General features: G+C 38.1%; 1 long non-coding RNA gene across 1 annotated transcript in view; it reads right to left on the minus strand.

Annotated features, from left to right (window-relative positions):
- The window catches only part of LOC144305990 (uncharacterized), a 34,296-nt gene extending 10,547 nt beyond the window's left edge, over positions 1-23,749 (minus strand). Inside the window, exons 1-2 of the long non-coding RNA XR_013373028.1 lie at positions 23,630-23,749; positions 20,101-20,166 (exon numbers count right to left, since the gene is read on the minus strand). This is a non-coding gene — a long non-coding RNA (uncharacterized LOC144305990). The remainder of the gene's footprint in view (positions 1-20,100; positions 20,167-23,629) is intronic.
- Between the last annotated feature and the right edge of the window lie 4,154 nt (positions 23,750-27,903).

Below are 27,903 nucleotides of genomic sequence, written 5' to 3' on the forward strand. Positions count from 1 at the left end.
TCATCGATGGAAGATTTAGTCAAAAGAATCCAGGATTTTTTTTTAATCTGGGAAGGTTTGCTGACTCAGCGGAAGTCCTAGAGGAACCTCACACTCCCGTCTCTCTTCCCACCACTTTATCCTCCCATCTGCTTTCCACCTCCTCCTGAAGGCTGTCAGATTGTGACAGTATCTTGACCCTGTTCCTCTGAAATTCTTGTGAAATGCTTTAATTGCTTCCTCTTTGATGACTGCAATTTCTTCTCATGTATGCTTTCAAAACCTTTGCTTGTGAAATTATCTTATCTGTGAAATTGTAGAATCTAACTTCTGAAAACAGCCCTCCCATCCTGCCCTGTTTTGTATTTTATGTAAAGCCAGGCCAAATTCAGAACCACCCACTTTCTAGATTTTGATTATACATGAGGATATTTTTGCAGCAAGCCCTATTTGGTTCATTCAACCCTTTTTCTTTTCCCAGCATTCAGTACAGATCTGAGTTGGGAGGTGATGTTCTACTGAACTTGCTGTCAAATACAAAACACGTATTCCAGCCACAGAAGTTTGCTTAGGATGGAATATTGCCTTAAGCATTTATCTCCTCAGTAGGTGAGGCCACTCTGAGAATTTCCTAATGTTCCTGTAAATTAAGGCCATTCCCATGATCTATTTCAATGAGGTGATTTTCCCACTCCATATTTGCTTAACTTCATGCATACAACCTAGTATCCTATTTAGAAAGATACTGTCTGTGGATGAGATGGAAGACAGGAAACAAATTGGCTTATTAAATCTTCAGGGAGTAAACAAAGACTTCTAGTCTGAGCTCTTTACCAACAAACACAAATAATCCTAAACACATAAATCTGTGTTGATAAATCTGAAACTCCCATTCCCACCCAACATACAGAACGCCTGTCATTTCCTTGGAAACAACTGTTTAGCTGATTATGCAATTCTTACCACGTTGTTGTCCTTTACCTTCACCAAAAATGTTTTCTGCTCTGTCTTCTGGTTGACTCAGCAGATTTTTTTTCTTGGATACTTTCTGTTTCTTGGTGTCCTCTTTCCCCAGAAGACATTTCTTTCCATAAGCAGAGGAGGGGCCTTGGGCCCATGCAGAAGAACCACAGAATTTGTGACTCACAGATGGTGAAGAAATTGAAAAGAGATCACACATCTCATGTTGGCTATCTTCAGATGTTTGAAAGACTCATTAACCATCATTCATTAAAGAACAGGTTTATGCTTTACTTCTGTCCAGAGAAATCCACAAAAGAGCTTCCCATATGAAAAGTAGTCTGGTCACAAATCATACCTGCCTTGCAGAGCACCTGTCCATGTGGGTTGCCATTTGGGAGGACTATTTGAAATCAGTATTTTATTATATTTCATCTGTGGTATATTACTACATATGATAGAGTTTCCTCTTAAATGATATTTATTCAGATCCCTCATTAAATCCTGGGTGATGACTGCTTACTTTTCTGAGGTACCCCAGGACCCTCTAAATGATTTTTATGATATACCATATAACCTAAGTTTTAAATCAGACCTTTCTGAACAATACCCTACAAATTTTGTGAAAGTCCTATTTGGCATTTTTCACATGATACTCATGAATAGAAAAATTAATTTTTCTAATTAATTAATTAATTAATTAATAATTAATTTTATTGCAAAACAAATTTGTGTGGTTCCCAAAGTGTTTTTCTCATGGTACAGCCTCCTTTTCAACAGGAAGGGGTAGAAAGAAGATGTCTTTGGTGCACCAGATACTGTATTAGCTGCTTTCTATATATCATCCCATATTTCCTCACAGCAATCTAATGAATTATATTGTTAGCCTCATTTTGCATTTGAGAAACAAAGGCTCAAAGATATCAAGTAGCTCAAGTGGCTGAGCTGGGATTTCATCAGATTCTAATGCTCATGCTGCCTCAATGGAGCATGGCCTCTGCAAGGAAGGTATTTCTCTTCCCTTTCAAAACATTTCCATCTAGAACAGAAAAAGGAAAGAGATAAACCAGTTCATCCTGAATCTGGAGGCAGGGCAAAGCTCTCATTCTCCCAAGCTCAAGAGAAAAAAATGTATATGTATAGTAATAAATTGCTTTCAGTGAAATCTGTAAGAAAGATTGTAAGACACAGTAAGTTGATGGTTTTTTTTTTTTTTTGAGTTGATGGTTTTGTTTAAATGATACGAACACCAAAAATAAATAAATAATATGAACACCAAACATACAAATATTTATCATTGTCACTTTCTTATAAAAGCACCACACAGAATTTTTCACATAATTATTATACACATGTGTTCCACATCTGTAGTCTTTCTGCTGGGGGCAGCAGTGAAATCACACTCTCTCTGTCTGCTGTAAGGCACTTCTCTAATTCTTGTATGAGCATGGAAGGGAACAAAATGGAAGAAAAAGAAATGTTTTGGGACGTCCGGGTGGCTCAGTGGTTGAGCATCTGCCTTTGGCTCAGGTTGTGATCCTGGAGACCCGAGATTGAGTCCCACATCAGCCTCCCTACATGGAGCCTGCTTCTCTTCTGCCTATGTCTCTGTCTCTCTGTCTCTCTCTCCATCTCTCATGAATAAATAAATAAAATCCTTTTAAAAAGAAAAAAAAAAGAAGTGTTTGGATATGGCTTGGGGGCCTAAGGCAGTTTATAGAAGAAAAAATTAAGAATCCAGATAGAAAGTACCTAATATTTCAGATGGTTGAGGTATCCAAGGCAACAGAGCTGTAGAAATATTCTGGGATAAATAACTTTATGGATGGTAGTGTTAGTGATGTTAAGATTCTAAGAAGGTCCAATACAAACTTTTCTACCTATACTTGATCTATTGGCTATCAAATGGTTGTTTTTGCGACTGGTTTTTGTCTTTTTTACTTTACAAACTGTGAAGTAATTACTACTGTGTTTTTTCAGATTTCACAGTGAGTTAATAAACCAGTCCACCAAATTAGAGATAGACTCAACACATTGCATTTAGCAAAATGCCTTTTGACTATTTTTCCATAGCTGTTAAATCTACATTATATATTTAACATGAAAGGTTTAAATGTGTATTTGTGAGTCAATGTAAAATATGTCCATTCATGTCCACAACTAGTGAATATGTTAGGTTATGAGGCAAGGGGGAATTAAGGTTGCAGATAGAATTAAGGTTGCTAATTAGTTGACCTTGAATTGGGGAGATTATCCAGGTGGGCCCAAACTAATCACAAGGGTCTGAGCAAAAGGGGGACAGAAGAGAGTACCAGAGTGATTCAATATCAGAAAGACTCAATTGACAATCCTGATTTTGAAGATGGAAGGGAGTCCTGAGCCAAGGAATGTGGGCAGCCACTAAAAGCTTTGGGGAGGAGGGGGGGACAAAAACAAAAACAAAAATGAATTTTCCCTAGAATGTGCAGAAGGTGATAGAGCTCTGCTGACATTGTGTTTTTAGCCCAGCAAGACCCATTTCAGACATCCCTCCTCCAGAGCTATAAGATAATACATATGTGTTGTTTTAAGCCACAGCATTTGTTACAGCAGCAATAGGAAACTAACACAGCTAGTATTCTGAAACAAAATATTAATCAGTGTGAAAGTCTGGGTATATTGACTAATAAAGATATTTATATTTTAGTTATCTACGAAAATAGAAAATATCAGAAATTCCCAAAGGAATTTTAAGTGCATTTAAATGCTACTAAAAAACTAAACAAAAAAAAAGAAAAAAAAAAAAAGAAAAGAAAAGAAACAACAATGGAGGGGATAAATGGGAGTAGATGAAAAAGGAATATAGATCATTAAGAATTGTTGAATGACTAGTGATGGGTACATGGGATTCATTATACCATCCTATCTGCTTCTGAATGTTGGAAAATGTCCATAACAAAATTTAAAAATATTTTAATCTCCTTAATTAACTATTTTGCAAAAGGGACACTTCAAGCAAAGCCACTACTATATAAACAAATTCTCTGCATTTTTTTTCTCCTCGAATGAAATCTAAAGACAAAAATCTAAACCTTTCCTCTTATGATTTAATCCAAAGCCTTTGGCACTGGTATATTTCCACTGGAGATTATTAATACCATATTTTCATTGCAGATGATTTGTTTCTGCCTAAGTCTGAAATACAAAGCTCTCTGTGCCTACTCACAGAGAATTATGTGAACATTTTTGATTCTACTCAACATAAAGAAAGGCTCCTAGTAACTGAATTTTCTGAAAAAGAAATCAATGCAATTTACAATAGCATCAAAAACAATGAAATACTTAGCAATAAATTTAATCAAGGAGGTGAAAGATCTCTTCTCTGAAAACTACAAGCCACTGAAGGAAGAAATTAAAAAGACACAAATAAACGGAAGGGTATCTTGTATCATGGATCAGAAGATTTAATTGTTAAAACATGAATATTACTAAAGCCATCTGTAGATTTAATGCCATCCCTATTGAGATTGCAATGGCATTTTCACAGAAATAAAAAAATACTTGTAAAATTTATATGGACCAACAAGAGGCCCCAAGTAGCCAAAAATGTCCTGAGAAAGAAGAACAATTCAGGAGACATCACACTTTTTGATTTCAAGCTGTAGTAGAAAGCTATAGTAATGAAAAAAAAAAAAGTAACGAAAAAATAGGAAGGAACTAGCATAAAAACAGACAAATGGACTAAAGGAACAGAAGAGAGAGCCCAGGAATAAACCCATATTTAATAAACCAATAAACCCAAGCATATACAGTCTGCCAATATTTGACCAGGGAGTCAAGAATACTCAGTGGAGAATAGAAAATCTCTTCAATTAACAGTGCTGGAAAAACTTGAGATTCACATTTAAAAGAATGAAACTGGACTACCTTACTTCACTCACAAAAATTAATTTGAAGTGGATTAAACACTTAAATTTAGGACTAGAAACCATGAAATACCTAGAAGAAAACAGAAAGAAACCTCTTTGACATGGTCTTGGTAAGTATTTTTGGATAGAATACTTAAAGCACAAGCAACAAAAATAAACAAGTGGGATGACATCAAACTAAAAAGCTTCTGCACCGCAAAGGAAACCATCAACAAAGTCAAAAAACAATTTGTGGAATGGGAAATCCACATATGATATTAGCAATCCATATGAATATGAGAATCTATATGATATTAGCAAATCATATATATGATAAGGGCTTATTATCCAAAATATGTAATTCATACAACCCAATAGCAAAGAAACAATAACCCAATTTAAAAAATGGGTAAAGGATCTGAATAGACATTTTTTCAAAGAAAACATGCAAAAGGCCAACAAGTACACAAAAAGATGCTCAACATCACTAGTCAGTAGGGAACTGCAAATGAAAACCACAATGAGATACCACCTCACGTCCGTCAGAATGGCCATCATCAAAAAGCCAAGAGATAACAAATGCTGGCACAGATGTGAAGAAAAAGAAACCTTTGTGCACTGTTGGTGGGATTATAAATTGGTGCAGCCGCTATGGAAAACAGTATGGAAGATCTTCAAAAAATAGAACTATCATATGATCCAGCAATTCCATTTCTGGAAATACATCTAAAGGGAATGGAAACACCAATTCAAAAAGGTACCTGCACTCCCGTGCTCATAGCAGCATTATTACAATAGCCAACGCATGAGAACAACCTAACTGTTCATCAATGGATGAATGGATAAAGCTGTGGAAAATATATACATTGAGGAATATTATTTGGCCATAAAAAAGGGAATCAATCCTACCATTTGCAAAAATGTGGATGGACCTTGAGGACATTATGCTAAGTGAAATAAGCCAGACAAAGACAGATACTGTATGATCTCACTTGTGTGTGAGATCTTTAAACAAAACAAAACAAAACTAAGAGAAAAAGAGATTAGGGGCACCTGGGTGGCCCAGCGGTGGAGCCTTTGGCTCAGGTCATAATCCCAGGGTCCTGGATCAAGTCCCACATAAGACTCCGTGCTTCTCCCTCTGCCTGTGTCTCTGCCTCTCTCTTCCTGTGCTTCTCGTGAATAAATAAATAAAATTCTTTAAAAAGGAGAGAGAGAGAGAGATTAGACTTGTGCTAACGTGAAGGGGGGAGGTGGAAGGAGAGAGAATTAGAGGAAGTGATCAAAAGGTACAAACCTCCAGGTATAAGATAAATGAATGCCAGGGGCATAATGTACAACATGATGACTATAGCTGACACTGCTGTATGATATGTAGAGAAGTTGTTAAGAGAGTAAATCCTATGAGTTGTCACAATTTTTTTCTTTTTTCTCTCTTTTTATTTATAGGCGATGGTGAATATGAGCTGAACCTGTTGTCATCATTTACAATGTAAGTCAAAGGATCATGCTGTACACCTTAAACATACACCGTGATGTATGTCAACTACTTCTCAATAAGGTTGGAAAAGAAAAAAAAGAAAATGCTCCCAGTGATAAACTGGTGAAGCCAGAATAAATGTCCTTTGCTCATTTTTTAACTGGGTTATTTGTTTTGTGGGTGTTGAGTTGTATAAATTCCTTATATATTCTGGATAGTAATCCTTTATCAGATATGTCATTTTTCAAATATCTTCTCCCTGTCCACAGGTTGCCTGTTAGTTTTGTTGACTGTTTCCTTTGCTGTGCAAAAGCTTTTAATTTTGATGAAGTCCCAATAGATTATTTTTTCTTTTGTTTCCCTTGCCTCAGGAGGCATTTCTAGTACGAAGTTGCTATGGCCATTGTCAGAGAGGTTGCTACCTATGTTTTTCTCTAGGATCATGTTGGTTTCACATTTAGGTCTTTAATCCATTTTGAATTTATTTTTGTGTAAAGTGTAAGAAAGTGATCCAGTTTCATTCTTTTGTGTCTGGCTGTCTAGTTTTCAAGAAATAATCAATCAATCAATCAATCAATCAATCATTTCACACAGAGATTTCTGCATGGAAGCAGACCTACTTGTGGATCAACTAGAAGAATTAGCTCAGTCCACTGTAATAAAAAAGAAAAAAGAAAAAAATTCTAGGATTATTTTTCATGCCATTTTAACTGATGTCTTGGTGCCTACATGATTTTAGCATCTATTGTATGCTTTGTCCACCTCTCCCCTTTCTTGATTTTTCCTTTTCTTATGTCAATTGGCAGTAGTATTTTTCTGAGAAAGCCGAGCATCACTCTTAACAGTTGACATCTAATGTCCTTACGGAAATCACGTCTCTTTGTCTTGAATTCATGTGTTCTGTGGAAACTAATTCATAGATTCTTGGCCATTATCTATACATATTCCCTTAAAATAAGTTTCTGTTCTTACAGACTTATAAATTATGATGCAACCTTAAGAACCATGACATAAATTTTATTTTCCAATTCCCAGAAAATAGGAGATTTAAAATCCATTCAGTATTTAAATAACTCCAGGAAAGTTTTCTTTTGTTTTTTTTTCTTTTACAATTTCAATAGTTATGCATTTATCTTTTTAACACCACGAACTACCACTACTGAGAAGCATTTCCCTACATTTGATCTGTGCAGTGTGAGAATTTGGCCTCTGGTTCTCTTTGCTGGAGAAGGAAAACAGCTGGTAACCATTATGTGTATTATATACCTTCAAACAGTGCAAGAGTGTTATTAGGTTACCTTTCTTCTCTCCTCCAAGATAAGCAATTCCAACGTCTTTAACTCTTTCTTACAAGTTCCATTTTCCAACCCTCTCGTCAACATTCATAGTCTCTTCTGAATCCTCTCCAAATTTCAGAGTTCTCTTAAGATCTCCAGCCCAAACTGAAGAGCACTTTCTTGTAAAAATCTGGCCTGTGCTGACTAAGAGAAAGTCCCATCTATTTAATAATCCATCTATTTAAAGTTAAGTGATCAGGGAGGGACTGCTCCCATAGATCATAGATATTGGGGGTATTTTGGTGCTAAAGTAGCATGAACATCAAAAGCATGTTTTGTTTTTGCCTTAAGCTCTTGGCTTCAGCAAGAAGGGACCTAGAAGGGACCCTAAGGCACGTCTAAAGTCAAATAGCAGACAGCATTTGGTCTAAATCAAAGGCACAAGAATTCTGCTGACTCAGAATCACTATCTTTGAAACCACTTGTTCTTTTTTTTTTAAGATTTTATTTATTTATTTGAGAAAGAGAGATAGGGAGAGAGAGCACAAGTAGTGAGGAGGGGAAGAGGGGGAGAGAGAGAGAAGTCAGCTTCCCAGTGAGTGGGGAGCCCCACATGGGGCTCGATCCCCTGGGATCCTGACCTGAGCAGAGGGCAGACGCTAAACCAACTGAGCCACCCAGGTGCCCCGTGAAGCCACTTGTTCTTACACGGTTAAGTGTTGATCACCAAATCCCACTGTGGGGGTATGAGCGTGTGTGTGCTTGAGAGAGAGAGAGAGGAGAGACGCAGCTGCAGTTCCTTCTTATCACATATCTGTTTGCCAGCCCTCAAATGCAGATAATTCCTTTATGGAAACTTAGCAGTTTTATACAATTGTTTCTTAAAAGAAGCCAAATTGTCTAATGACGCCTGGTGAAACTTGCCCATATTTTAAAGCAGAAATCTTGTCCCACTTCCCTTTTGTCTTTTCTACTCATTTATTTTGCTGCCCCTTTTCTTTCCCTCTGTTTTCTCTGTTCTGCTTCCTTCCTTCCCTCATATTATCTTATATCTACATACCTCATCTGAATGGAGCAGGAAAAACATTAGTAAAAATGTGAGGAGGGGGGAGGGAAGTGACTTAATCAAAGACAGAAGAGTCACCACGGGCCACATCTGAAAACGTCAGATAGGAACGCTGGTAGTCGGTCCACACTGCTTCCATGAAGCCATAGAGCAGCCAGGAAATAAAGTGCTCGAGTGATCAAGAAGATGCCACGACACCTCAGACTCCAACAGCTCAAAATTTGAGAAGCTTTTATTCCTAAGATCAGTTGTGAGTTGTTGTTTCATCAAAAATAGAGTTTGGGATGAAGCAGTCGTTTTTATTATTCTCTCCACAGCCTGGAGGGAGAAAAAGATCTCCCAGACCCTGCACTTCAAAAAGAAGCTCTGTTTATTAGTGTGGCCAACGTGAGAACTAGGCCTCAAAGTCAGAGGAGTAGAGAGAGGCCTCGCAGCCCCGACAAACCGCTGGCAGGCTGACGTCTTCACAGCCAACCTGCCTGGCAGATTGGTGTCTGAAAATATTATGTCTCGAGTGTAGGAAGTCCACAGGCGGAGTGTTTGTGGCGTTATCAGACAAAAATCTCTGTGTACCTGGACACCGTGTCCAAGTGTCTTCAAACCCCAGGCTTCGCACTGAGTTATGTCAACATATGACTCAGAAGAGGCGGAAAGGGAAAAACAGGCACAAAGAAGGCAAAGCCGAGGAGAAAAGAGCAAATAAAAACATAAGCCAAAGTAAGCCAGCTTGGTTCTGAGGAGAACTGCGAAGACTTTTGTTGTTGTTCCGAAACCAGCCAGAGGGAAAAGAGAGAGATGAATCCGGGTCTTCTCATGCCTACACCTCTCGTCTCCTCTCAGGGGAACAAGGAGGTAATCAGAAAATGATCTGATTTATTTTTTTTTAAGATTTTATTTATTTATTCATGAGAGAGAGGCAGAGACACAGGCAGAGGGAGAAGCAGGCTCCATGCGGGGAGCCCGATGCAGGACTCGAACCCAGAACCCCCGGATCATTACCTGAGCTGAAGGCAGATGTTCAACCACTGAGCCACCCAGGCGTCCCTGTATCCGATTTTTTTTTAAGATTTTGTTTATTTATTCATGAGAGACACAGAGGCAGAGAGAGGCACAGACACAGGCAGAGGCAGAAGCAGGCTCCATGCAGGGAGCCCTATGTGGGACTCGATCCCGGGTCTCCAGGATCACACCCTGGGCTGAAGGCAGCACTAAACCGCTGAGCCACCCAGGGATCCCCATCCTGTATCCGATTTAAAAAGAGAATTAATGCTGCCTTTGATAATCCAACCCATTGCCAGAAAACACCAATTATTTATATATTCTGGTCTCTCAGCTTCGGCAGGGAGTTTCCAGAACAGTTTATAAATACAGTTCACTCGTTGTTTTTAGAAAACAATCTTATGAGGCAAATCAGACTGTTTCTTTGAGGATAAATTAGGCATTGGTCTCTCACATAACTGAGCCGCACTGAAAAACACTGATCTCAAGTCGTAGGCACTGATGTTTGCCTCAGTATCACCAAGATAATTTTAGTCTCAAAGCATATTCACTTAAAATGAACATATCTGTATTATTAAAAATGTTTTTGTGAAATGAGGAAGCTTTCATTTCTTTTACTGTGTGCTCAGAATTATCACCACCAGGACGGTGCCTGTGTGGCTCAGTCGGTGAAGCAAGAACTTTTGTTTCCGGCTCAGGTTGTGATCCCAGGGTGGTGGGATCAAGCCCCTGCATTGGGCTCCAGGCTCAGTGGGGTCTTGCTTGAGATTCTCTCTCCCTCTCCCTTTGCCCCCTTCCCCCCTCCCGCCCTACACACGTGGGTGCACACGTGCGTGCTCTCTCTCTTTCAAATAAATCAATCAAACTAAAAAAAAAAAAAATATCATCGCCAGGAAATGCTCACCGAAAGAAAAAAACAATCTCAATTTCTTTTCCAGGATACAATAGCAATGAAGTTTCAGTAAAAATGCAGTTATTTCTGTACCTTGTAACTGCCAGTGCTAAAAAAAAAAAAAAAAAAAAAGGCTATAAACCTGCTGGTCAGAGACTGAATCTAAAGTGAATCTTTTGTACAGTGCACAACTTACCCTGTATACTCAGTAAAGCCATCAGCATACCTATAGAGTGAATAAACCCTGAGTTAGACTCCTGGAAATAAAAGAGTGTGGTAAAAAATAAAATAATAATAATAATAATAATAATAATAATAATAATAATAAAACACTTGGAGGATTTGGCCCATTTTTACCAGGCAATTTAGAAAATCCAATGTTCTCTGCTTAATATAATGTGGGGTGGTTGATCAAATAATCCCAAACACATATAATAAAATCTGATGTCCCAGTTCCCCGGGCCCTGCAGACATAACCAACCACATAAATATAATGATTTAAATAGGAGAAAAAGAAGACTGAACAGGGATGGAGAGATGGCAGCTGTCATTCAGTCAGACATGACACTCTTAAGCATTTAATCAACAGTTTTAAATTTTAATTGGAAATTAAGACATTTTAAGAGATTTTTTCTTTTAAATATAAAACCTGATGTTTTTCATGTTCATATATTTTATACAAGATTCTTAAACATGTCACATATGCTTCTAGTGACATTTTCTGCTCTGAAAAAGAAGAGTAATGAAAAGTTAATGATTGTGAAATGCTAATGACCCAAGAGGTCACATGTAATAAAATCTGTGTCGTTCAATCTGATAAACTGAGAAGGACAACGAACGTGACTTTTCTAATTTTAAGTAGAGTATTATAGAATAAAACAAGTGTTAATCCCACTTCTTCTTTAGGACTTTTATTCTAGACACGATTTCCTTAAATACCACGGAAATAAAGGGCGTCCATGAACTATATGAACACAGACTCTAAAGAATATGGAAAGAGTGTGCTTGGTCTCTCAGCCACCACAATGAGAGGAGACCCACATGTAGTGTAGCAGTGTCACTGCAGCGGCTGCTCTGTGCCAATACTGCACCAGGCTGATAGGCTTGTGGTGGCAAAATCAATGGTTCACACACTCATTCACTGAGGCTCAACATATACTCCCACATATACTAGGTTACGGGCTGGAGAGTCTTTCTGAGACTTCTCGGTGGCAAGCTATGTTTTGTTTTGAATAGTCATTGCCTTGCAGTAGACCTGCTGGGGTTTTGCTTTTTGTGTGTTGTTGTTGTTTTTAACTGCTATGCCACATTTTTCAGAACTTGAGAATAAGTGGTGTTTTTTTTTTTTTTAAGTGGTGTTAAATAGCAAAATTCAACCAAATAAATTTGAAGATCTAATTGGTGCTATTAAACGATTCATGAATTGGGCAGCACCACATCCAGCACATAGAGAGACACTCCAAGGACTTGTACAAAATGGAAGGTTGTTATAGCCTGAGTGGCTCAGTCAGTTAAGTGTCCAACTCTTGATTTTGGCTCAGGTCATGATCTCAGGGTCATGAGGTCAAGACCTGTATTGGGTTCTGTGCTAGGCAGGGAACCTGCTTAAGATTCTCTCTCTCCCTTTGCCCTCTCTCACTCACCCGTCTGCATGTGCTGTCTCTCTCTCAAAAAAAAAAAAAAAAAAAGACAGTGGGGGAAAGAAAGTTATTTGAAAAAAAAAAAAATGGGGCAACCCTGGTGGCTCAGCAGTTTAGTGCTGCCTTCAGCCCAGGGTGTGATCCTGGAGACCCGGGATCGAGTCCCACATAGGGCTCCCTGCATGGAGCCTGCTTCTGTCTCTGCCTGTGTCTCTGCCTCTCTCTCTCTCTCTCTCTCTCTCTCTCTGTCTCTCATGAATAAATAAATAAAATCTTAAAAAAAAAATTGTCACAGGGCTTTCTATGGGAAAAAGCCAGGGGTCTTACCATGCAGATGACCTCATCTTCCTTTGGGTAATGGAGAGAGGCCATGTAGCAGACTGATTGAAAAATTTCAGACTGAGCAGTTAAGACTACATTTCTGGAGGAATTTAAGACTGCAATTAAATTATGTATTATGCAATTAGATTATGTATGATTTTCCTGAAAAAGGTTTGGGAAATAAAGCTAAGTGACACCATTTTGGGGCTGTGTGGGTTTTTTGGTTGTTTTTAACAGAGGTTTTGGGCCAATGTGTACAAAAAGAAAAAGGAAAAGAAAAAGAAAGGTGGCCAATAGGCAATGTAAATCCATTCCCAGGTGCTACAAAATAGTAAGCAAATGTTACCTCCACTCTGGGATCTGAGCAGATCCTGTGTTTAAAATGGCTGTTCTAGAGGAAATAGAATTTCTGTCAGTGTGCCTGCTCTCCTATAGGCACATTGAGAAAGACTTTCATTCATCATGTGGCAAATAGATATAAAAAACCAAGAATGGAGTGACATTGCATAGTCCCTAGCTACTTGTAGAAGGCTCATCAATGTTTTTTAGATGGATGGATGGATGGATGGATGGATGGGAGGAAGGGAGGGAAACAGTGAAGGAAGGAAAGAAACAGAAGATAGCCATCACCTCAACAGTTAGGGAGTCAACATTTTCAATATTAGCCAGGATATATTTTGGTCTCTGGACATTAAAGGGAGAAGTTAAAGGAGAGAGAATTTACCCAACATCCTCTCTCTCTACTTCTTTTCTGCTCCCAAATAAGAAGAGGGCTGATGTGGATGGGTTAGGGATAAGGACATTCTTGGGAACACAGAACTATTGGAAGAGTGCAGACAACAGAGGGCTTGAGGTTCAAGGATTCGGGTCTCAGATATTTCTACCTCTCCATCTCTTTCTACCAAAGACGTGACTTAAAGTTGGATTTATTGGGGCGCCTGAGAGTGGGTCAGTAGGTTAAACATCTGACTCTTGATTTCGGCTCGGGTCATGATCTGAGTTGTGAGATTGAGCCCTGCACTGGGCTCTACACTGGGTGTGGAGCCTGCTTAAGATCCTCTCTTTCCCTCTGCCCCACCCCCCTCACTCTCTAATTAAAGAAAGAAAGATGAAAGAAAGAAAGAAAATTCGATTTCTTAACTCTCCATTTTCTCTAAACAATATTAGATGAATTTGTGAAATAATCAATGTCTTTCTCAAAGCTATTTAGATATTTAAATTTCATCAGTTCAAAGAATTGTTCACATTGCATGCATTTCTTATTATGGTGTCAGTAGTGAAATTTTGCAATGGTAATTCTTGCCTGAACCAAATTCAACCTTTTGAGTGTCAAAGAAAGTACTTTAGGGACCCTGGGTGGCTCAGTTAGTAAAGTGTCTGCCTTCAGCTCAGGTCATGATCCCAGGGTCCTGGGATCAAGCCCCACATCAGGCTCTCTGCTCAGTAGGGAGTCGGCTTCTCCCCCCATCCCCCTTCCGCTTGTGCTCTCTCTCAAATAAATACATAAAATCTTTTTTAAAAAAAGGAAGTATTTTAGACAGTATTAATTCATGTCATAGAAATTAAAAGAGTAGCTTCTTTTAAAATGCTGAGTCCTTCTAACTATATATTTTTCTCTTGCAATACATAGTTACTGGAGAAAAATTGGAAAATATAGAAAAATGTAAAGAAATAGAAATTATTTAAAAAAAAGAAATAGAAATTATTTGTTAGATTTACTCTCAGAGATGAGAAAAGCAATGTTAGAAGTTCCTTTTCTTCCTCTTGGGAATATGTTTCCTAAAACTTTAGGAACATAGTGGGGGTCATATGACTGAGCTCTGGTCAGTGATGTGGACAGAGTGATGTGCCTCAATTTCAGGCCATACCTCTGACCCCACCTTCCTTTACCTGTCTAATGAATGCATTTTCCCTAGAAGATAGGTAGACCCTGGACTTTCATAAAATTACAGAGAGAAGAGTTGCTCTACATTATACTATGCTTTGTACTACGATATAACAAGAAATAAATTTTTATCGTTAATCAACAGAGACTTAGGGGTTGTCAATTACAACAGGTAGCCCAATCTGACTAATGCAGGTAATCACTAACATTCAGCATTTTTTTTCAAGTCCTTTTTCTACGTGTATATTCAATATAATTGTAGTCATATGAAAGTATGCCTTTGTATTCTGACTTTTTAAAAATTTAAGATTATTTCATAGAATTTTCTGTTTTATTATAAATACTTCATAAGTGTAACTTTTAATGACTACATAGTATTCTGTTGTATATGTACATTATATTTATATAACTAAAACCTCTTTTAGGATGATTGAGATCTATCTAGTTTTTCACTGTAACTATATAATGAACATGTTTATGTGTAAATTTGTGTACACATATCTTTTTATTTTCCTTAAGTAGAGTTTTAGAAATAGAATCACTGGGTGAATATTTTAAGTATCAGTTCTGATATAGATTGGCAAACTGTTTTCCCTAAAATTTGCATTCCCATCATAGGTGATATGGGAATAGCTGTTGTATCTTCACCAGTATCAAGAATTATTATAATGCATGGAAATAGCATCCCCTTGCCAACAGGGTTAACAGACTATATGGAAAGTAAGTTCCATGATATCTGCTGCATTTTACAGATTATCTACTTCTTAAATTAGTGAAGCCACAGACTCACTGTGTTTGCAAATTCCAGCATAGGAAGGGTGGAATCGTCAAGAATAAGAGACCACTTTAATAGCATAAACTGTTTGAAATCTATTAGAATGAGGGCAAAGGACTGAGAGATAATATTTGAATACAGCTCTGAGGAATAAATTGGGAACCTGCCATTCAGACAAGAGGGCAAAGGACAATACAGATGGAGAAACAAATATGCAAATATGTGGAGCCGTAAATGAGAGGCCAAGTGTGGAAAAGAGCAAGCCCATCTGTATTTTCAGAACATGAGATAATGGCATAGAAGCTAAGACCGAAAAGAAGCTACAGCTCATGAAGGGCTATGCATGTCAGGCTAAGGAGGCTGAGATTTATTCTTAACTAAGAGAAGGGAGATATGTGAATAACTGAGTTGATTTTTAAGAAATCAAAGTGACTTTGTATTACGTACAAGACACTTTATAGACATTATTGTTTTTGATTATGAAAACAAATCCACGAGGTAAGTTCTAGGACCATATTTACAAGATGTGTCAAAATTGAAATCAGCATCAAGTCACTTAAATGGAAGAACTGAGATTTGAACATAGGTCTTTCTGGCTTCAAGCCTGTGATCTTTTCATTGTGCTATGTTGCTTTCCATGCTATGACAATGTGGAAGATAAGTTGGAAAGAAAACACAGAAGCAAGGAGTCATATATTAGAAGGCCATTGTATTGTTTGGGGAAGAGAAAATGAGATCCTTAATTAAGTATCACTAGAATAAAGTGGGATTCAAAAAGCCAAGACCAAAGGAAAGACATTTTTTAAGAAAAAGGGACTAGATTTAACTTGGCAGCTAGGGAGATGGAAGATAGATTGGAGTTTAAGGGATCGGAGCTGGATTTCAGTGGCTTCCAGACTAAATGAGACATGATCTTATAGGAATTAGGTTTAAAGGTATGGTTGAGACCATTCTGTAAGGTTTTCCCCCAAGCCATTTCACACCACTGCTATGCCTACTCATCATAATTCTTCAAGGCTATTACATTCCAGCAATTGATATTGCCAGAAACTGTGTTGTAGTCATATACATCTTTCTGTTTGTCAACAAAATGTACTGTAGGGAAGAAACTTTCTCATAATATTAGGAATTAATTTTCAAGATACTCAACACCCTAGGGAAGTGCCAGCTTCAACAAGATGGTAACAGATTTCTCATGAAGTCCCTGAAAAATTGCACTGAAAAGCATGGCATTCTATCTACAGTCAGCCTCTGCAATAATTTACTCCAAGTCAGAAATGAACCTTCTGTTTTAAGTAAAATATAGAGGAGATATTTGAGGTTCTAGGCAACTAGAACAATGAATACATTGTGCATACTATGGACTAATCTAATATTACTAGATTAGTTACTAATGTCTTATGTTAAACTCTATAGAGACTATACAAAGACTTTGAAGAAAGACCTTAAGAAGACTCCAAATGTAGTATTTATACATTGGCCTACATTATAGTGCAAACCTACATTATAGTGTTTGCAAAACTTGGCCTTGTCTATGACTATTAATACTTGATCATTAATGAATGGTTTCAGTTATATCATTTAGACTTTCTGTTACCCTTCAAATCCTTGAATTTTCTAGCATTCTAGAGCATCTTTCAGACTTCTTATGAAGTTCTACACGTGCCTGTCAGTCAGAGTCTAGTCAGAAAACAGAAATTAGCTGTTTCCAAAAGAGGAGTTTAACACAGGAAATTCTTTACACTGGTAATGGAAGATCTGAGAAGGCAAGCAGAGGATGGTAAGGAAACCAGAGATTAGCAAGAGGAGGAGGAGGAAGAAGGGAGAATTAATGTTACTAAAGTTCCAAAGCAAAGGCCCAACGTCAAGTGGAATCACAGTAGACAACTCAATGGGAGGAGGAGAAGACACACCCTGTTAGGAGACATACCTTGTTAAAGATATTGCTCAGAGGAAAGAGAGAGGAGAAGTATCTTATTCTCTCCCTTCCTCCTGATTTCCAGTCTCTTGTGTGGGCCTCTTATTGGCCAAACCTATCCAAATGCCAGAGTGCAAGGGAACCTGGGAAATGGAGCTTCTTCAACATGGAGAAGGTCGAGGAATGCATCTGACAGCAAAACAGACACATGGTTAGCAAAAGGTGCTGATACTTAAACAATATGTTAGTCATGGGCTCAATAAGAAAGCTGAGTTCCACGGAAAAACCTAGACATATATTGAGAATAATAATCTTGGCTTCACAAATAGTTTCCCATAAGTACTGATAATGGTAAAATACTCATGGTTCTTTGAGGATGAAAAGAGTGCTGATAATCTCATAAAAGGAGGACATAGTGGGCATCCACATCATAAAGGAAGTTTTGGAACAAAGCCTTCCACTGACATCTTCCTGGATTATTCTATCCCTGCTCTCAGCATTTAGCCAACTGAGACAAGTTTGTGCAGTATCAGATGTGATCTAAAGCTAAACAAGGCTAACTAGCGTTTCGTGGGGCTCTGTACTTTCTATTATGTTTCTTCCTCAAGTCTGCCCTTGCTGGGTCACTTCACTACTTATCGGAAATATCACTCTATGGAGTTGGTTTCAGCAAAATTTTACCTTCTGGGATGTTATGTCATCATTCACTTCCCAGTCAGAGTCAGTTTCTTATGTTGAGAATAAACCAGAATTCCCCACCAATGACTCTTCAGCTTATGGTGACGGAGCTATATACACAGTCCAAACACTGGTGGTAGCTGGCTCTGAGAAGTGCTTCGAAGAATATTATCTGCATTATGAGTTCTCTTGGAAGTCAAAAATCTCCCCACTCCTCCATGTTTACCAATATAATACAAACTTTATTGGAAACTCTAACAGCAGGCTTTTATCTTAATTATCACAATCATGATCTATGCAGCATCGAAGTCACAAACTCAGTGGTCACCATGTGCTTTCTACTTGCCTAGAGGGTAATGGAAAGAATCATACACGATCTTGATGTCCAGAGTTGACTGTCACAAAAATTCCTGAAGAGATTATGACACTTCCAGAAAAAGTGTTGATGTTAAAAAATGTGCTTGAAGTATATCTTCCATCGGAACAAATTGTATGATTAACTGCCTAGAGCCCTAAAATACTTTATAATGGTGAAAGAGTAATGCCTGAGTAATTCAAGACATTCAATTGTTCACTCACAACATAATAGTAATCGTTAACATTTAGTAAGCACTTACGGCATACCAAGCACTGTTGTAAGCACTGCACATCTACTAACTCCTTTAAACATTACAGTGTTATCGTTTTCATTCTGAAAATGAGGGAACCGAGACAATGAAAGATTATTTTTCTAATGCTAGAAAATTAGAACTTGCCCTAGAATCACACAATCAGGGTCAGAGACAGAATGTGAACCCAGACAGACTGGCTCCAGAGTCCATATTATTAAATACTCTGCTCCCCGCCTTTTTCTTCTAGATGGTTATTACACTGTCTTGACCATCTTTCATTCTCTGGCACTTTCAGAGAGCATCTTGTGTGAAAGTTTCGACTTGAAGCTTTGCCTAGTGATCCAAAATTGAGTTAGATGTTACAATCGTAGATTATATTGCGGCACATGAGCCCCCTCTATTCTATGAAGAGTATGTCTGTTCAGTGGTTCATATGGAATTTTCACGACCACATCGTAGGAAGAACAATGTTATTAACATAGACTTGTGAAAACACCTAGAAATAAGTTTTCAGCCATATCATGTAGTTGTTATAGATTGCTGTAAACGATTTACCCCAATCAAGTATAAAGGTTCTGCAGACAGGACTCTTATCCAAGCTGCCAAAATTGGAGAGTCAGGCTGAAATGATGTTGATCTTTAAGTTAACCTAAGTGTTTATCTGAGGAGCTGGCCAACATATCTTGACAGATTTCTCTAGCTCATTCTGTGACTCTAAGGTCAACCACAGGAGCCACCCTACTGAGTTACAAATGGGGAAATAACTCTAAAAACTTGCTACAGCCATATGCTTCCAGCTTACCTGAGGACTCACACAATAAACAGGAATATAATTGAGTTACTGCTCTATTTGTACACATTATTTACGCATCTGCACCCTCAAAATTATTTTTGTTAGAATTACAGATATAGATCAAGTATGATCGAGCCATTCTTGTTTCATAATAGATACACAAGGTTGGCATCATAATGTTGCTAGTTGTGAAGGCTTTCCTCCAAGAGCTGAACTAATGGAAGCATTTTACTGCAAACCAGTTAAGATTTTTTGTAATTCTGAGGACTCACAAAAACCATAAAGCAATAATTCTCTGGCCACTTCCTGTTCTGAAGTGGTCTTGCTTATTTCTATTTCCAAAGAAATCACAAAAAGCAAACTGTATATTCCTTAAAAGGGGAGATATCTGAAGTATGCCAAGGGTATATGGTTCAGCATTCGTTCTGAGATGGAATAGACTCAAATTACACAAGCAATGTAATTTTTACAACATCAAAGAACTGTCTTGTTGAATGCTGCTATAGTTATGTACACCTACATGTTAATTTATTCCAGGGGTACCTGGGTGGCTCAGTCAATAAAGTGTGTGACTTTTAGTTTTGGCTCAGGTCATGATCTCAGCATTGTGGGATGGAGCCCTGCCTTGGGCTCCATGTTCAGCGGGGAGTCTACTGGAGATTCTCTTTCTGCTGCTCCCCCTGTCCCTCTCTACCCCTCCCCCTAATAAATAAATACATAAAATCTTTAAATTCCTCCAAAACTTAGAGGCTTAAAACAATGACAACACTTATTTGCTCGTAAATCTGAAATTTAGGATACCTTGAGGATAGTTCATTTTTACTCCACTTGCTATCAGCCAGCACGGCTCAAAGGCTAGAACTCATTCATTTATATTAATTGTGGTTGATGTTGACATCCGCCAAGTTATTAGCCAGGACTATAAGCCAAAACACTTACCTGTGGCCTCTTCATATGGTCTGGACTTCCTTACAACATGATGACGGATTCTGAAGGGCAGGTACCCTGAGAAAGAGAGAACCAGGCAAAGATTGGATTTCTTTCTATGCCCCAGCCTTGGAAATCATGCAACGTCTTATCCATCACATTCTATTGCTTAAAGCAGTTGGAAAGATGTATCCAAGTTCAAGATAGGGAACAGACCTCACCTCTAAATGGAGACAGACAGGTCAGGGCAACTTTGTGGAGAACTTGTGAAATGGGACACATGTTGGTGTAGCAATCTTCAGAAAACACAGTCAGCCACAAAGGTCTACTAGTTTCTTTGAACATTTCTTTAATTTTCCCAAATAGAGCAATGTCACTTTTAGGGAGGCTCGCCTTTCAGCCTCTATTTCTTGGAGGATGCCCATGAAAGTACTTTGCTTTCTCCTTTCTGGTTTCAAAGAAAATTGAGTCTTTTTCTCTTACTCCAACATTGGCAATACCAGATAAAGTACATGAAAGACACATGACCGGCAAAGTTATGTGTATTACAGACAGTATCTCTTTTTTATGTCTGTGGTCTTTAGAAATATTTTTGTAATGAACTAAAGGGGAAATATATAGCGTATATGGATTAAATTTTGACAATTGTGATTAGCTTTATAATGCTGTGTAAATGATATTACATAACACTATTCCTGGATGCCTGTGCTTTCTTCTTTGAAAATATTGACGTTAGTATTTTCCTCACACCTTTGGGATATTATAAATATTATCAAGTTAATGAATATGATTTGTTTGTAATGCAAAAAGAAAGCTATGCAACCAAAGGATAACCATTTTACCTTTGAATTTGTAGGTAACAAATCATATTTGATCATAGTCAAGATTTTTTGGTGTGATTGAGATGGTTTTGTGAGATTCGGTGAATTGGCAATCTATTCCCAAAGAGGATAAGAGCTGTAATAATATTTCAAATCATACTGTGTGTACATTTAAGGATGGGATGACTGACTATGAAGTTTTCAAACCCTCTATAAACATTTTGCTTTGGTTTAGATTTTGCTAATTGTGGTATATCACATTCTATCAAATATTCTGAATTAAGGGAGAAAATAATAGAATATCTTAAAAAGATGGATTTCTGTGACTAACACAATGGTAAATACAGCTGAAGCAACTGACTGGCCTACCCTTAATTCAGAGGATATTACTTAGTGAAAGAAAAAATGCTATCAAAGAAGGAAGGTTTTGATTCTAACACCTAATCAGACTAGCAGAAAAAAAAATTAAGGCAAAAGCATCTTAGATTTATGGGCAAAGTAGTTCTGCATAACTACTGAGAAGAGTAAAATTTGATCATATTTGTTACACTGGTAATTTTATAAAGAAAGAGAAAAGGCAAGAGAGGAAAAAATGGTGCTTTTGTTTTAGGAAAAAAGTGTTGAAACAGTGTTGTTTTCACCAGTGTTGTTTACAAATGCTCTGAACATTTGTGGACAAGAACCAAAGAGGGTTTTTGGTGGAGGTTGTTTTGTTTGTATTTGTCTTTGTAGTGTCTGTACTTCCTAAAATTGCCCTGGTAACTGAATTTTAAGACTATTGCTCAAACTCGGTAGATTTGAGGCAAATTGTTTATGAAAGCGTTGTAAAAATTAAAAAAAAAAAACTTGAATAAGACCATCTTTAAAATTAGAAGCTATGAATTGGAGTGGCTGGAAATTAAAAAAAAAACACCTCCTTACTTTCAGCAAAGGCAAAATTGTTAGTGAGTCAAGATAATTTTCTTAAATAGGTGTCTGAATTTGCAGGAAGGAGTGAAAGAATAAATAGCTGAGAGGCCCAATTATTACAGGTTAATGCAAAATAAATAGCACAACTGGAATAACCATTACCCACCCACATACTTGCACATATTAGTAATGAGCCTCCTGTCAATACATACACATAAGTCACTTTTATTCTTTTACACTTGTGTATGGAGAAGCATAAAAATGAGGAGAAGAAGCAGCAGAAGGGGAGGTCATAATATAATCATTTTAGAACTCCATGATTTAAATATGATTTCAATCCCATCTACCTTTTTTTCCCCCTGTTATTGAATCAGTATTTCAGGAAATCTTTCAACCTAAGATGACAGTGCTTATAACTAAGAGAGGAAAGTGTCTGTGATGTTTGAAAAAAGGGAGGAAAAAAAAAGATCAAGAAGAAAGAAGGATATAGGAGAATCGGCAGTGAGATGACAGAAAGCCAAAGAAAGAGAAGAGAATGAATTAGGAAACAAGGAAGAAAGGAAATAAAAGGAAGGAAAAAGGCAGAAGCAAATAAAGGAGGATCCTGTAAGCCAGAGGCTGACCAGGTAGGTTCATTGACTAAACCCAGCCTGTTGTCTGTTGGTGTGCAGCCCTAGTGAAGAATGCTTTGTACATTTTTAATTGGTTGGAAAAAAATGAAAAGAACAGTATTCTATGACATTTAAAGTTGTATGTCTATAAATAAAGTTTTATTAGTTACATAAAAACTTGTGTCCGTAAACAAAGTTTTATTGAAACACACCGATGTCTATTTGTTACATGTTGCTTAGGGTTGCTTTAGTGCTGCAACAGAGGAGTAGAGTAACTGTGAGAAGGACTGTATGGCCCTCAAAGACTAAAATATTTATGATTTGGACCTTACAGCAAAAGTTTGCCAACCCCTGGAGTAATCTATAAATATTTATGAAATATCATCCATGTGCTCAGCACCACCCTCTATGGAGAACACGAAAGAACAGAGAAAATCATGAAGACCTGGCTCTGATCGCCTGGGACTTACAATCTGGCTGCAGAGGGAAAAACTCGTAGCAGCTGTTCTTCATCTTACTAGTAACTACAAAAATGGCATTAATGTATGGTTTATTTCTTCCTTGTTCTTGCTGAACAAGATAGCTTGGATAGCTTATAAGCAGAACTCAGGCATTCAGAATACAATTGCATTCTTAAAATTCCTATTTATATCCTTAGCTTCTAGTGCAAGGTGATCATCCACATTTCCAGCAAATACAAAATACCATGAAGGCTTGACCTTGAGTGGATAATCCAGCAAAACCAGTCTCTCAGTAAGACAATTCCTAAAAGAAAAGAAGGTTTGGTGAAGGATGTATAAAAATGTCTGAGGATAGGGGCACCTGGATGGCTCAGTGGTTGAGCATCTGCCTTTGGCTCAGGTCCATGATCCCGGGGTCTTAGGATCGAGTCTAGCATCGGGCTCCCGGCAGGGAGCCTGCTTCTCCCTCTGCTTATGTCTCTGCCTCCCTCTGGTTGTCTCTCGTGAATAAATAAATAAAATCTTTTTTAAAAATGTCTGAGGATAAATGCAACCCTTTATGCCAAGTTACCAACCCAAAGGGAATGGTATGGATTATCCTTATTGAGCTAAAATAGAAATAAAGTTGCACAGTGCTTTGTTGAAAATAAATTTCTCCCCCACTTCAAATTAAGCTTGCGTCTTCCTCATTGCTCAGGAGCCTGACTTGAAGAGATGAGAAAACAGAAGAACTACTCACGCAAGTGTTTTCTTCAAAAGTAGCAATTTTTCACACTCTGTAAGTCTCCAGCATCTGATTCGATGACTACTAAGTGGCTATTGAACGCTTGACTGTGCCCAGTCCGAATTGAGATGTGCTATAATTATAAAATACACACCTGATGTTAAACACTTACTGCAAAAAAAAAAAAAAGAAGAAGAAGAATGCACTATATCTAATATTTTTTCTAGATCTCAATCATATGCTGAAATGATATTTGGGATGTATTTAGTTAGACAAACTTTGTTTTTTAATTTCACCTATTTCCTTTTATTTTTTATTTTTTTATTTTTTTATTTTTATTTATTTTTAAGATTTTATTTATGAGAGACACAGAGAGATAGAGAGGCAGAGACACAGGCAGAGGGAGAATCAGGCTCCAGGAAGGGACCCCAACATGGGACTCAATCCCAGGTCTCCAGGATCATACCTTGGGCCAAAGGCAGGCACTCAACCCCTGAGCCACCCAGGGATCCCCTTTTTATTTTTTAAAGTGTTAATTCTACAAAATCTAAAATCACCTGTATGGTCTTCATTATATTTCAAGTGGACAGAGCTGCTCTAACATGCTGAATAACAGTTGTTAGATCTGGGTTCAAGGAGTAGCCCCCATGGCCTCTTCCCTCACCTCCTTCAAGTTTTTCCTCAAATGTCACCTACTCAACAAAGTCTCTCAATGAAAATTACAATTCCCCAAATTCCCAACCTCCTTACCTAGTTCTCTTTCTTTTCAGTTACTGTTGTCTAGCTTACTACATAGCTTATGTGATGATTATATTTATTGTTCATGGTCTTTCTCCCTGCCCTCCATGTGGTATAACTATTGTATTGGTTTTCTCTCACTGATGTATCCCTAGCACAGAGGGTAATGCCTGGTACTTTGCAGAAAATTTAAAAAATACATACATCTGCTGAATAAATGAATGGCAAATGTTAAAAGACACACTGCAAAATTTTCCATTTAAACATCAATGGCCAGCATTTGAAGACTTTAGATAAGGTTGTCAAAGGATGGTGCTTTCTTTAAGCTTCTCTCCTGGCAAGTCTCCCTCCACCCCACACGCAGATCTATCCCCCAGGCCTCCTCACCTCCCATGCTGAGACCTGGCTATTTGTTCTCTACATTTTACTTCTAGACCAGCTAAGAGATTTAGGAGTTGGGATTCCAGAGATCAGATGTTGACACTGGAAGACTATTATTGAGCCTCCTCCATGAAAGTGAATTGATACGCAGCATCTCAACAAAACCTTTCTGAGATACAGTTTGCACATATGCCTTCATTTAACTGGATTAAAGTCTGACAAAGTGAGGTCTGTCCATTAATCTCTGGGTTTGAATTGAAAGCCATCAGCAGCAGAAGTTCTCAAGCAATGGTATGTAAGACAAACAAAGAGCAGAAACACACTCATAAACACAGAGAACAATCTGATGGTTGCCAGTGGGGAGGGCGGGGGGGGGATACGGGAAAAATAGGTGAAGGGGAGTGGGAGATCCAAACTTCCAATAATGGAACAAGTAAGTCACAGGGATGAAAAGTACAGCTTAGGGAGTACAGTGAACGGTGCTGTAATAGTGTTGTCTGGTGACAGCTGGTGAGCTACACTTACGGTGAGCACCGCACAACATGTAGACTTGAAGTATAGTTGACCCACAATGTCATTGGGGTCACAATGTTATATTAAAGAAAGAAAACACTTCTGGGTGCTGAATTAATTACCTCAAATCTATAATAGTGCAAACCACAGAAATTGGGCTATAGGTCTTAATGACACCCCAAACTTTTCATATCAGGGGAATAAAATGAAATGTGGCTCTGAAAATGGTCCAAATCATTCAGAAGTTCTTGACTTCATCCAAAGCACATCAAATTCCATACTCTTAAGACGTCTGCTTAAGTTTTAACACATTAAATCATGCCTAAAACCATACCTAAGTGGAGATTGCTTATGTTTGTACAGAAAGAATTATTACAATATCTGCTTATTCCTTACATCAAAGTTGCTAATATTCCTTTCACTTTACTTTTTTTTTCCATTTCACAAGGAAGAGAAATCATCTTGTTTAAACCTACTTCTCAACTTCTTGATTGCAAACCTTACATTAAACCCACTTACATTAAACCTACTGTTCAACTTCTCAGTGCAAACCTTACACCAAAATAGAGCTAACAACTCCTATTATGTGACTCAGGAGTTGCACTGGTCGCCTTGTAATAGTTTTCCAAAGGAACTCCTGTCTTTGTGGCTGATAAATACTCACCATTAGAGAATCACTTACTTGTTTATGCTATCTAATCTGAGATAAGATTTTTTATCTTTTTTTAAAGATTTATTTATTTATTCATGAGAGACACATACAGAGAGAGGCAGAGACATAGGCAGAGGGAGAAGCAGGCTCCCTGCAAGGAGCCCAATGTGGGACTCAATTCCAGGACCTGGGGATCATGACCTGAGCCAAAGGCAGATGCTCCAGTTGCCTCAAGACTTTTTATCTTTAGAAGTCTCTGTTGAAAGTCAGAACTCCATGGAGTGCCATCCATGATTAGGGCATTATTAGACATTGTATCTCAGCATAAATTAGTATGGCCATTTTCCCCTATTTAATCAAAGTCCATTGACATTGATGTTTTGAGAAAGTGAGGCATAGGAGGTGAAAATTGATAAGAAGTTCAGGAAATGGGAAAGTACTACATACTTAGAGTATTGGACTTAAATCCAATAGAGATGAGTCCTTACAGATTGGAAATAAAAGGCCTTGGTCGGCCATGAAGACATCAAGCGCTGGGAGAAGAAACAGAGGATCAGGATGAGCAAGTGGAGATGGGAGGAAGAGCGAAGCTGTGTAGACACTTGAGTTAGGGGACACCTGGGTGGCTCAGAGGTTGAACATCTGCCTTCAGCTGAGGTCATGATCCCAGGATCTGGGATCGAGTCCCGCATCGGGTTCCCTGCAGGGAGCCTGCTTCCCTTCAGCCTGTGTCTCTGCCTTCCCCTCTGTCTCTCATGAATAAATAAATAAATCTTTAAAACAAAAACCAAAAAAAAAAAAAAAAAAAAAGAAACTTCAGTCAGTACTCCATGGCTCCTCTATTCTTTCTTGCTCATCATTAATATTGGTCAAAGTGCCTCTTTTTATTTAAAAAAAATAATAAATGCTGACTCACTCAAGGACCTGGCAAAAAACTAGAAGGTACACTGATATCAGAATGTTTGAGGAGACTTTAATTAAAACCACTTTTTCCAAAGATGTGCGCAGGGTTTTGGAGAAACAAGAAGACATGGATTCGGTACCCAGAGACCAGCAACACGAGGGGATTGTTATCAGCCCTGTGTCTGAAAATGCAAAGGGAAGGGAGAGTTCGAGAGCCCAGGTTCAGAACTGGATGGAGAGGTGTCCTCACAGGAGCCAGGGCCTTTGGTAGAGGAATAAAGCTATTCCTCAGCAAGCTGGTAGACAGGAGGCAGAAACGCCTGCCCTCACACTCCTCCTCACCCCCACCTTCCATCCACCCGACCCCACCATCAACAGGAAGTCCCGGTTAGACCAAGGGAGCCTGACCTCCTCCAAATGCGGCAACAGAAAGAATCTGTTTCTGTCAACTTTTTATAGACTATTATATTTTAAATAAATTATTCTTCAGTTCAAAGTGAGTTAATGCTTTCCTCTTCTTCTCCATCTTTAGTCAAGGCCTCAGAGGGAGAGAAGATTTGTACAGGCACTAAATTCTGGGTTGAAAATAACGCATCGTATTGGAGACAATGGAGTACAAATGTAAAGTGCCCCTAACTTAGAACAGATTTTTATTAGTTGTTGCAACTGTATTCAATCAACTGTACCCAAGCAACTGAACTAAACTATTCTAAGCAAAAGCCAAAAAAATGACAGGCCCATGAAAAAGTTATTTTGGAAGCTGGAACATTTGCCTTGGTTATCACACTCTTAAGTTACTTGAAAATTTTGTACACGGAGCAGACACAGGATACACAAACACACACATATACACCCTTATAACCAGCAAGCTAATTGGTACCCAGTAGCTACCCAGTTCATAATTAAGTGAAAAAGAAAGGAAAAAATACCATTGTCAGGCTCAGGAAAACAAATAATTGGGATGTCAGCTCTATGCCAACAACCTACAAGGAATAAAGCACTGAAATGAGATTCCAAGTTAAGTGGAAGGCAGGATGTATTTCTAGAGTTCTGTTTCTTATAACCACTAACAAATAAAGAAATATAATATAGAACCTCAAGG

This window comes from Canis aureus, chromosome 36, assembly GCF_053574225.1.
Source record: "Canis aureus isolate CA01 chromosome 36, VMU_Caureus_v.1.0, whole genome shotgun sequence".
Lineage (NCBI taxonomy): Eukaryota > Metazoa > Chordata > Mammalia > Carnivora > Canidae > Canis > Canis aureus.